This window comes from Tupaia chinensis, unplaced genomic scaffold (genome assembly GCF_000334495.1).
Source record: "Tupaia chinensis unplaced genomic scaffold, TupChi_1.0 Scaffold000047_1, whole genome shotgun sequence".
Lineage (NCBI taxonomy): Eukaryota > Metazoa > Chordata > Mammalia > Scandentia > Tupaiidae > Tupaia > Tupaia belangeri.
The window spans coordinates 2,354,130-2,367,072 of NW_006159505.1; the positions used below are offsets into that span (position 1 = coordinate 2,354,130).

General features: G+C 38.6%; 1 protein-coding gene and 1 long non-coding RNA gene across 4 annotated transcripts in view; one reads left to right on the forward strand and one right to left on the reverse strand.

Moving 5' to 3' along the window:
• The window catches only part of FCHSD2 (FCH and double SH3 domains 2), a 252,607-nt gene that overhangs the window by 177,003 nt on the left and 62,661 nt on the right, over positions 1 to 12,943 (reverse strand). The gene's annotated exons all lie outside the window — the stretch shown is intronic.
• LOC102469785 (uncharacterized) overlaps positions 6,526 to 12,943 on the forward strand; it is a 30,369-nt gene continuing 23,951 nt past the window's right edge. For both annotated transcript variants that reach the window (XR_003550334.1, XR_003550333.1), the window contains exon 1: positions 6,526 to 6,559. This is a non-coding gene — a long non-coding RNA (uncharacterized LOC102469785). The remainder of the gene's footprint in view (positions 6,560 to 12,943) is intronic.

The following is a 12,943-nucleotide window of genomic DNA, read 5'->3' on the forward strand; positions in this document are numbered from 1 at the left end:
AGCTGTATGGGCACAGCTGGGTACTACTTTATAGTATGTTCATTCTACTCACTGGGGTTTATGCCTAAAGTCAGACTTGGGTCCATGTATAGGTATGTGTCAGCTGTGCTAGCTATTGGATATATTTAGACTAATTAAGTTCATTGGCAGGACAACTGAATGAGGGGGGGAAGGCATGGAGGGCAACCGTGGATGCCAGGGACAATGTGGGAGGAGGATGGGACATGACAGAGGGGGGGGGGTGGGGGATCAAGATGTGAATGAGGGGGGGAAGGCATGGAGGGCAACCGTGGATGCCAGGGACAATGTGGGAGGAGGATGGGACATAGCAGAGGGTGGGGGATGGGGATTCAAGGATGGCAAAACAAAAGGCAAGGTATGCAGGACATAAGAATTGGAAAATTATTTGCTGAGAACATGTATGTTGATGTGCCTGAGATACTGATAGTCAGGGCAGCAGGTGGTATGGTGGTTGAGGTGCTGGACGTGGCTGATCATGGTTCAAGTCCCCAACCTAGTGGCTTGATTTCTCACGTCCCCTCTCTGTCTCTCTCTGGTCAAATTTAAATATATACATAACAAATAAAAATTAAATAAATAATTCTTTTAAAAAATATATCACAGAGAAGATTAATAAAGCCAAAGTTAACTCCCTGAAGAGACTAATAAAGGTGGTTCGCACTTTGCATGATTCTAATATGCAGAAATTTTAGTAAGTACAGTTTAAATAGCTGGTCCCCCAACAACAGTTTAAAGTTTAATTACCATGGTGTATTAAATATAAGTAATTGTACAAAGTGTGAGTTTCACTGCTAACTTTTTGGTTTACAAGTCACTGCAAATAATAGATCAGTATTACCATCAGTGACCAATCATATCACTTCTTTCAAAGTCTGTCAGTGAGAAGTCACTGCACATCTGTTATGTAGCTCACACACAGACAATAAAGCATGAAACTGTGTTGCCTCCTTGGCTCACAGTGGTAAGCCCACATGAGAGTTCACAAAATTAATAATCAAGGGCCAGCTCTGTAGCCTAGTGATTAAGGGAGTTGAATCCCCCATGGCTGACATAGCTGGATAGTTCTAGCTCTGGTGGCTTGAAAAACATGCTGGGGCACATGTGAGTGTGTGCCCCAAATCCCAACAGGACGGAGAAATGGAGGAGAAGGGATTCTGAGAGGTGCTTTCTCTTTCTCTGGGAAGCACACATGCCCTATAACAAACTAAAATAAAATAAAAAGTCAATTAAAAACAATTTTGAATAAGACTGATAAATACTGAATCAAAATTCAAAACTCTACATATGAGCAAAAATCAAAATGTAGATTTCTGAAAAGACATCATTTATATAAAGGTCTACAACTCCAAAATCCAAAATGACCTAAAGACAAAGTTTATCTCTAACTCATTTAGCAGCAAAGCCCAAAGTGAAGCTATTTGCTATTTATAGCATTCCCATATCCCCAAAGGAGTGACTATGCTTGCTTCTCACTGGAAATATGAATGTATAAGATTTCAGAGTACTTGGCCCAGATGCTGCAGGAGATGTAACATATGGTATATATACTACATAACTTGTCTAAACCCTGAGTCTTGAATTCTGAAACACATCTGGCCTAAAGGGTTTCAGATAAGAGATTGTGTTCATACAGCATTGAAAAACACATTAAGTACCGAGGATTAAATTAACAAAAATGTTCAAACATGTAGAAAGTAGCCAATCTGAAAATATGTGATTAAAACATGTGGCCTATAGACACATGTTTCAAACACTCATGAGAAATTATAAAACTTTTACCAAAAAGTAATAAAGGTCACCTTTAGAAATAGAGAGAGGGTCCAGCCTCTGTGGCACAACAGGTAGCATACTGGACTACAGAGCTGGCTCGGTCCCTGGCCTGGTCAACCTGCAAAAGCACTGGGCGTGCTTGCATGTGCCTAAGATCCCAGCAAGCCCGAGGACTGGAGGAAGGAGATCATGCTGTGCGAACCCAGGGAGGGTGCATCTCTCTTTTTTCAATGTCATGCACGCATACGCACTCTTATGAATAAAAAAGAAATAAATCCTAAAAGTAAAATAAAAATGAAGATGACCAGCTGTGGTGACGTGTAGCACAGCACCGCTGCATGATACTGGAACCACATGAGAAGCTTAGGCGCAAACCCCGAGCTAACCCAAATACACTGGATACAACCACATGTGCCTGTTACCCTAGCTGGCTGAGACACGGAGAAGAGCACAGCAGGCGAGACCCTATCAGAGATACCAGTTTCTGCCTTCCTTCCTACCTGCCTGTCTGTCTGTCTCTCTTCTCTCAATCAAAGACATTTAAAAAATACTTTTTAAAAAAATGGGGAGATGTGCCGCGTTAACTGATTGGACATTTCATGTTGTCAATTCCTTCCAAAATGATCTATAAATGAATGCAATCCCAACTCAAACCCCAACTGGTCTTTTGGCAAAACCTGATGAGTGACTCTAAAATCTGTACGAAAGCTCAAAGGGCCAAGCTAGTACAAATAAAGAACAATGTCTAGATGGGCCTCGCAGCACAGTGGTTAAGGAAGCTGGATCCCATATGGCCAAGTACAGTTTAAACCCTGGCCCTGGTGGCTTTAAAGACCACCAGTCATGTGTATGTGTGTGCCCCAAATCCTGGTTGGGTGGACAAATAGAGGGAAAAGTCCCATTGGGAGACTCACTGTCACACAATCTCTCTCTTTCTCTCTCTCTCATGAGCACATGCTCTCTCTGGCAATTAAAAAAGAGAGAGGGGCTAGCAAGTAGTGCTGTGGTTAAGGTCCTAGACTCCCACATGGCTGACCACAGTTCGAGTCTTGGGTCGGGCAGCTCGAAAAATCACACTGGGCTCGTGTACACGCATGCTCAAAAATCCTAAGAAGAAAATAAAAGAGAAGGGATTGCAGCATGGCCATCCATCCCCCCATCCCCAGGGGCTGGGATGATTTCTCACTTTCTTTCTCTCTGTCTCTCCCCAGAGAGTGCACATACCCTATGGCAAAAACCTAAAATAAAGAAAGAAAGAACAATGAGAAGGAATTGCTATATCAAATATCAAAACTTATTGGAAAACTAAATTAATTAAGACAATATGGTATTTGCAGAAGGATGACAAACCAATAAAAGAGATAAAAGATCCCAGAAACAAATCTACTAATATATGAAAAATTATGACAAAAGCAGCTCTGCAGATAAGGACAAAAAAAGAGGCTACCTTTCCAGTAAACAATGCTAGCACAACAGAGTATTTATACGAAAAAATGACACTAAGCTCTCCTTCGTTCTATATACTTACTCAATTCTAGATAAATTATATATCTCAAAATACTATAAAAAGCTACAATGTATTCTTTAAATATGAAACATAATTGCAAAGAAAAGTAAGGACTATCATAAATATCACAGTAGTACTTATCTCTTGGGGGTGGGGACAAGTAAGAAAGGTATAATAAAAAAGAAGCACACTTGGGTTTCAAGAAACACACTTGGGTTTCCAGACTGCAGGCAATGTTCTTTTATTTATTTTTTATTTTTGGTTTGCTATAGGGCACATGCACTTGCCAGAGAGCGAGAGAGAGAAAGTAAGAAATCACCCCCAAAGGTGAATGGCCACTTTGCAATCCTTTCTCCATTCTCCTCTGGGGACTCTGGGCATACACGCACACTTGCCTGGCATGATTTTCAAGCTGTTCAGTCCAGGACTTGAATAGCAGAGTCAGCCATAGGGGATCCAGTAGCCTTAACCACCACACCACCTAGTGGTCCTTATTATTTATTTATTTAAATTTATTTATTTTATATTCTTTCACTGAACATCATCACAGCTTACAAAATGTGATTTTACATCCAGAATACACTGTATAGTGGTTTAATCATATATGTTATTGTCAACAAATAATTTTCCATTTGTTTCACATATATATATCCCCATTTCTCACCCTCTGCCATTTCCCACCCTCTTCCCACACTGTCTGTGGTATCTGCAGTTGCTTTCCATTCCTTTTCAATTTTTTCCCACATTTTATTGATTCACAAAATATCTTAATTAATCTAAATACTTTCAATAGCAAGTTCGGCTGATGTATACATATTTGTGAACACATGTTGACTTTAGGCATGAAACTCTGTAAGTAGAATGTAAAGTAACACCTAGCTGAGGCTATATAGCTTACTGTGGTCATTAAATAGGTATTTTTAATGTATTTTTTAATTTAAAAAAAGGCAGTTTCAGCTTTAATAAATCAAAATCAAAAATGTTAAGAGAACTTTGCTTAAGACTTAAAGCCAGGAAACAAATTAGGATTCTGTTTGAGTAATAGGTACATGGACTCTTATAAATCACTATGAAAAAAAGAAAGTTGACAACTGTCAATAACTCAAGAGAAGACAAAAATCCTTAACTCTTGAAAACAAAGCAAGATTGGTAATGTTTTAGTCAAAAGTCAGACAATTCTATTTCACCAGTTGAGACTCACGTACTTTATCGTCTGTTGTGGTCTGATCTTTCCGTTTAAATTCTGGAAGATAATGTTCAACTCTGGACTTGTCCCTACCATTAAGCAGCTGGCAATTTTCTTAGCTATTTTTGAACTCTTATTTCTGTGTATCTGACTTTAGTTTTCCTGATATAGTACTCCTTTCAGAACTTCTGGAGAGTTCTCTTTCCCACTATACGAGATGGCAGGTGAAAAAGCTGCGAAGCAGGATACCAAGGAGAAGAAACCCTAAAGCCAAGAAGGCTGATGCCAGTGGCAAGGTTAAAAAGGGTGACCTCAAGGCTAAAAAGCCCAAGAAGGGGAAGCCCCATTGCAGCTGAAACCCCATCCTAGTCCGGGGCACCGGCAGATACTCCTGGTCTGCCATGTATTCCAGGAAGGCCATGTACAAGAAGAAATACTCAGCCACCAAATCCAGGATCGAAAAGAAAAAGGAAAAGGTTCTTGCGACCGTCACAAAACGAGTTGGTGGAGACAAGAATGGTGGTACCCGGGAGGTTAAACTGCGCAAAATGCCTAGGTATTATCCTACTGAAGATGTGCCTCGAAAGCTGTTGAGCCACGGCAAAAAACCCTTCAGTCAGCATGTAAGAGAGCTGCGAGCCAGCATCACTCCTGGGACCATCTGATCATCCTCACTGGACGCCACAGAGGCAAGAGAGTGGTTTTCCTGAAGCAGCTGAGCAGTGGCTTGCTACTTGTAACTGGACCACTGGTTCTCAATAGAGTTCCACCGCGTAGAACACATCAGAAATTTGTCATTGCCACCTCCACAAAAATTGATATTAGCAAAGGAAAAATCCCAAACCACCTTACCGATGCTTACGTCAAGAAAAAGAAACTGCGGAAGCCCAGACACCAGGAAGGTGAGATCTTCGACACAGAGAAGGGGAAATACGAGATTTCAGAGCAGCACAAGGCTGATCAGAAAGCTGTGGACTCGCAAATTTTACCAAAAATCAAAGGTGTTCCTCAGCTTCAAGGCTACCTAAGATCCATGTCTGCCCTCACAAATGGAGTTTTTCCTCACAAATTGGTGTTCTAATTTTTTTTTTTTTGCCAAGAATCTAATTAAATAAGTCAGTTTCTCTCTCTCTCTCTCTCTCTCTCTCTCTCTCTCTCTCTCTATATATATATATATATGAACTTCTTGGAGAACTGGCCTGGTGTCAGTAAATTCTTTCAAGTTTTGTTTATCTGAGAATGTTCTTGTCTTTTCTTCCTATATGAAGGGTAATCTTGCCAGATATAGTATTCTTGGTTGAAATTGTTTTTCACTCAACACTGAGTACATTTTCCCATTCTTTCCTTGCTCACCTTGTTTCCAACGAGAAGTCTGATGTTAGCCTGATGGGCTATCCTTTGTAGGTAACCTGACATTTTTCTCTTGCCAATCTTAGTATCCTGTCTTTGTGGTTTTGGTCAATCTAGCTATAATGTGTCTTGAATAAGATCTTCCTGGGTTGATTCTACTTGTGGTCCTTTGTATTTCTTGGGTCTGGATCTTTGAATGCCCTCTAAGTTTGGAAAATTTTCTTCCAGGATTTCATGGAATAGATTATCAATGCCCTTATTAGTCTCTTCACCTTCTAGAATACCGATTATCTGGATATTGGACATTTAATGGTATCTAGTATTTCTCATATATTATTCTCATCTTGGGGGCTATTTTCTCAGTCTTCACGTGGATTTTTCTAGTCCAGCAATTCTGTCTTCCACATCTGAATTCGATTTTCTGTATGATCTAGTCTCCTTTTAGTATTTTCGAAAGAGATTTTGACTTCCTGTATTATAGCCTTCATCTCTAACAGGTCTATTTGATTTTTTTTTTAATGGTATGTATTTCCTTATTCAGATCCCGCAAGAACTTCCTCACCTCCTGGAACTTGTCGACTCTTTTCTCCTGCCTCTTCTGAAGTTCACTGTCTCTCTTCTCTTGCATCACTATGAATATTCTAAATTCTTTAACAGACATTTCTGTGAGTTCCACTGTACTATCTGTGGATGAAGAGGAGATATTCTTTTCCCTTGGGGAAGAGGTATTTTCTTGGTTTCTCATATTTCTTATGCCTCTGCAGTGATTTCTAGTCACCTGATGGGTTGTTTCTTCCTGATTTCTAAAAAGTTCAATCTGAGTGTTCAGAGGAATGCAGGAGGAGGTGTCTGCAAACTCTGCTGTTCTGCTTTTCTCCAGGGGGCTCTACCAGGGTGAATTCTCCACAGAAAATCTTCATTTTTCTTATTCCCTGAAAGCACTAGGGAGTGCTTTCACTCTCATGGAGAACTCCTACTTAATTTTTTTAAAACAGATGGCAGTTACACGGGAATTTGCTTGATAATGATCTATTTAGAGTACATTTTTATTCCTTGCATTTTTATCTATTTCTATTATTTTTCGAAATTAAAGCATTTCATTTTAAATCATAAGACTATGAAATCATTAGAGCTTAGATTGGAATATATCAATTTACTCATATACATTTATACTAATATGATAAACTGAAGGAACTCTATTTGCTACCTGTGCTATTTTCCCACTACTTTTAGTCCTCTGGTGTGTATGTATGTATGCAAGTATGTATACATAATCGAGAGAAGAGGAGAGCTCAGAAGATAATATTGATAGAATAGTAAGAAATCACAAAATCGCACAAATCATTTTTTAAATTGTCTTATTATAATACTAAAGAAATTTAAGGATGTGGTACTATAAATCTCTAAAAAACAGGCAGCAGATTAATATCTAACATTCACAAAAATTTTACTTCTCTGTATCATGGATTAAATAACTAAAATGCTCTGTTAAATAGTGAACACAAATATTAGTTTCTGTAAGTATTCATCATTCTATCTGCTTTTCTGGACAATCTGTAAAGTAATACATAATTTAAAATTTCTGTTTAATTGTTCTTTCCCATCTTGCTTAACAGAGTCATCTGAGGAATTAGAGGAATTAGTCAAATTACATATGAGTTATTTTTCTCTTTAAAATTCTGCCCAATGTACAGTACAGATAAAATAATATTTTCAGGGACTGGCATGTGGCATGGTGGTTAAGGGCACTGGACTCCTACATGTTCAACTATGGTTCAAGGCCTGGACCTGGCAGCCTGCTTTCTCACTTTCTCTCTCGCTCTTGCTCTGTCCATCTCTGGTCTAAATAAATAAATAATAAGTTAAATAAATAAAGTTAAATAAAATAATTCTTTTTTCACCCGGCGGGAGTTTTAAGCCACCAGGTCTGGGATGCAAACCACCAGCAACATAGCCATTACGCTAACTGCTGATCCCAATAAAATAATTCTTTTTTTTTTTTTGGAGAGATTTTCACTGTAGGGCGCGTGCGCTCGCCAGACAGACAGAGACATAGAGACAGAAAGCGAGAAATCACCCCCCAGGGGGGATGGTCACGCCGCAATCCCTTCTCCTCCATTCTCCTCTCGGGATCTTGGGCACGCACGCACACGCGCCCGGCGTGAGTTTTAAGCCACCGGGTCCGGGACACGAACCGCGGTCGACTACGTGGGAGTCCAGCGACATAGCCATTACGCTAACTGCTGGTTCCCTGAATAAAATAATTCTTTAAAAAATATTTTCAGATTTTAAAAACTGGGGGTTTCTTTTAATAATGTATGTTTATTTATTGATTAAACAGCTACACATTGGACAAGGTACAACAATGCTTGTCCCCACCCTTTCCTATCATGTAGGTCATTTTAATTTTTTTAAATAATTTTTAATTCACATATAATTGTCCATACTTACAGAGTACAGTGTGAATTTTTCAATATATGCATACAATGTATAATGATCAAATAAGGACAAAAAAACATATCCATCATCTGCAACATTTCTCATTACTTTGGGTTGTGAATATTTATATTTCTGTACTTTTTAATCAAAGACCTTTCAGAGACTGCTAGCTTTACTAGTATCTACTTTTTTTACTTCTTCAAGGCATATATCAATACTTTTCACTGTTACTAATTTAAAATTGCCTTAAGTGTCCTGACTATAAAATCATAGCTAAGGTAACTATTGTGAAAGATGACAGAGGGAGTTCCAAATTGGCCAAGAAAATCTGGGGTGTGGGACTCTGCATGTTCAAGAAAAGCTTCTTAAGAGCTCAGGCTGCTCATCTGAGTAGTAAAAGGACATAATGGGTATCTCCAATCTGCACACTGTTAAAGATTTCTTCAACTCCAACTCATAGAGATACAACCAAAGGGATAGAGCTGTGAGAATTAAATGAGCCTATAATAGGACCAGCAGATGGCATAATGGTTATATCACTGGACCCCCACGTAGTCGACCACAGTTTGAGTGCCAGACCTAGTGGTTTAAACTCATGCTGGGTGCACATGGGTGCATGCCCAAAATCCCAAGAGGAAAATGGAGAAGAGATTGCAGTGTGGCCATCTCCCCAGGGGAGTGATTTCTCACTTTGTCTCTCTGTCTTGCTCTATCTCTCCAGTGAGCACATGTATCCTACAGCAAAAATCTCTCTTAAAAAAATAAAATAAAATAAGCCTATAAAATTTCTGGTACAGTGACTGACACACAGTAGATACTGAATAATAATCTTTGATTTCTCAAATGAAACTATAAAATTCTATGGCTATTGCCTCACATATTACTGTTGATTCATCAATTAAAAAAAGAAAAACTTTACAAACAGTATTTCCAAAATCACTAGCTTAGATAAAAGGTATTTCAGAGACAACTTCCCCAAAACAGAATGGTTTAGTTAATGATGTACGAGCCAGCTATTACTAAATTAACATTAGGTAACAAACAACTCGGAAGGCAAATAGATTACAATAATAAATTCCAATTTCTTGCTCAGGAATTTGCAGGGTGGCTGGTCAAGTTGACCTGAAGCACATTGCAAGCCAAATTCAGGTCTCCTTCACATATCTTTCATTCTGAGACCCACTGTGAAGAAAAAGTAATTACTTGGGCAATCTCTTCTTATAGTAAATGGCAAAAGTACAAGAGAGTTGGAAGAAACTTGCCATACTTCCCAAAAACCTCTCTTCAGAAATGGCTGACTGTTCACTTCCATTGCTATTCTGTTCAGTGCTGCAGAGATGTATACTTTACTTCAAGGGATAGGGTGGGGAATGAGTATTTGCTGAGCGATAAATCAATTTACCATAAACTCTAAGAGAAACTCCCAGAACAACTTCACTTGTGTTCAAGAGTGACTAAACAAATATAACCAAGGTGTTGATCAGGTAACACTGCTATCAAATTCTCATGTGACAAAGAGCTAAGAGGAACAGTAAATATGTGAATGACAGAATGAAGACGCAAAAGATAGTCAACATACTGACACAAAGGGCTAAAAAAGTCAAATACCGTGGATACTCAACAGGGTGAAGCCCCTGCTATGGGTTCGGCCCACGGTAGATAAGATCTGATTAAATGGCAAGATATGTAAAAGACTTAGTGGTCTGGGGTTTCAGCTCAATAAAAGCCACTAATACGATACAGTCACTAAAAGGATCCTGCAACTGAGCCTATCTTAACAATAACAACATAATTGTTAACGTAGCTGAGTACCTAGTACATACGAAGTACACAGTAAAGCATTATAGAAAAAAAAAAAACAGTCTGAACCAATCACACCCAAAGAAATACTAAACTGAGTAAACTACAGATTTTTAGGACTGAGAAGACTGGGAATGGGATATAGACCAGTATTAAGAGATAAGGACAAGCATAAACATTGTCTTCAAATTTCTAAAGACTATCATGTACCCAACAAGGCCACATAAATAGGAAGATTTTTGCTCAATGTAAACGGAACTTCCTAAGAAGACACTGAATGTTTTAAGAGACAGTAAAATATTATCACTGAATGAATTCAGGTAGAGGCTGCAAGGCTATATTAGCAGTCGGTAAACTTTTCTATAACGAGCCACAGACAAAATATTTTTGGCTTTGCAGGCCATGAGGTCTCCATGGCAACTACCACTCTGCCACTGTGACAAGAAAGCAGCCATAGACAACATGTCAATAAATGTGTGTGACTGTAGTCCAATAAAATTTTACTTACAAAAACAGGCATTAGGCCAGATGGCCATAGTTTGCCAACCTCTTCTCTATACTAAAAAGAGAGAATGAACGCAAAGAGGGGTGGGCCAGATGCCCATATAAACTTCACAGTATTTCCACTTCCAAAGCTCCATGAAAACATAAAACATGAGCCAGCCGGTGGCATGGAGGTTAAGGCAGCTGGATCCCACATAGCCAACTTCATAGTCTGAGTCCCAGATTTGGAGATCTGAAAATCACATTAGACACATGTATGTGCATGCCCAAAATCCCAGGAGGAGAATGGAGAAGGGACTGCAGTGTGGCCATCCCCGCAGGGGGTGATTTCTCACTTTCTCTCTCTTGTCTCTCTCTGGCAAGTGCATGCACTCTACAGCAAACTAAATATTTAAATAATAATAATAATAATAATAATACATCATATTAAAGTAATTCAATGATTTACAGAAAGAGGTGAAAAAGGAACCTATTTAGAGCTATATGAGTATGATGAATATGTACATTATAAATCACAAAGAAAACTGTCAGAAACATATGGAATGGGTTGCCCTAATTAAAACAGATGAGGGGTTGCTGCTGAACATATAAGACTTTCATGGGAGGACAATGGAGTGGTTATAAAACAGACATGGGCACCCAGGTATCATCATGATTTTTCTGTATCAGGAGAACGAGTAAGGCAGTATTAATTAAGACTACTGTTCTTAAACGAGACCTTACATATCTATCTCGGGAAATAATGGGAACATCTGTAAATTACCTACTTAAGATCCCTTTATACTTGTTGAATTTTATGCCTCCATTCACAGATACAGGAAAATTTTCTTCTATCAAATCTCAAAGCAAATAAAAGCTACAACTGAGTTTTACCAAAGACCCAGAATGTCTACTTTAGGAAAAGTAACAAAAGGTTCACAAGACCCTTTTCCCTTGTTACAATGACCCACTAGTCACTAAGTCAGAAAAGAGGTCTTCTAACTGTTTTGTTATTGGTCCACAAAAGGTAAGTACGGACATTGAGAGTAAACATTCAGAAATTTTTATAAGCAATTTGACATTGGTTAGTCGGCTGTAATGCAACTGTAAATCAGTCTGAGAAGAGGTAAGCATTTATTTTCATAATTTGTCATCTCGCAATCATTTAAATTTAACCAAGCCTATGATTTATCATTTAATAGCTTTCACTAAACAGAGGTAAATAGGTATTTTAACTCTAATTTACAGATAGCAAAAAGCTTAACTACCTTTCTTTGGGGAAAAAAAAAGATACAACTTATCTGAATGAGGCAGCAGTTGTAAACCAAACAATAACAGAGGAAGTGATTTCAAAGAAATGAAAGTCAAGGAGTTCATATAATTTTATGTGAAGGTATGATTGACAGTGAAGTGCTGAAACCAATGTGTTATTCCCAGAAATATACTGGCTAGGAAACACTAAAGCCATCAAAACCTAAGAAGCATTTATATGAAAGGGTAAAGAGGTTCAAAACAAAGCAAAAAAGATTTATTTGAAACAAGGAATATTTCATTACAAAGCCAATAAAGGCAGATGTTCATTATTTCCTATATAAATACTAGTGTTTCCAAGGCTTTGTACGTAGTCCTTCAGGTGATAAAATTAAAAGAAACACACACACACACACACATTTCTGAGTCTATAAACTGAGTGTTAAAACACAGGGACAGTTTACATACACATTAATTCTTGTGCATAGCACTGCCATCAATCCAACCTAGATTAGATAAGTTAATATTAAGAAGCAAATTTATGACACGGTAAAAATTTTAAACACTCACACAGACAGTGTTTGTTTAGAGTATGTTATAAGCATTTTCTTTTTAATTTAACAGAGGCATGTGCACTTGTAGGGGTAGGGGAGGACGGGGGGAGGGAGAGAGACTGGGGTGAGGGGAGAGAGAGAACATGAGAAAGCGGCTCCCATAGGGAATGCCCATGCAGCAATCCCTCCTCCTCTCTCTCTCTCTCCTGTTGGGATTCTGGGTGCACGCACGCATGCACACACACACACACACACACACACACCTAGTGTATTTCTCAAGCCACTGGGTCTGGGACTTGAACCAGGCAACTGGCCATGTGGGATCCAGCTATGTTAACCACTAGACCATGAGCTGGCTATATTATCCTCATAATAAAGACAAATGAATAAAGACTTTATTTTGCAGCAACTGCTTCTTTCAGATTATATAAATCCTAGAATACATGCCCTCCTTTATCACTCTAAAGCTTACTATACACATTATCAAATAAAACTATCCATGCATACTATTTTTTCCATCCATCTTTTTGTTTTAGTTTGCCACAGGGTGCTTGCATTCGCCAGAAAAAAAAGAGAAAGAGT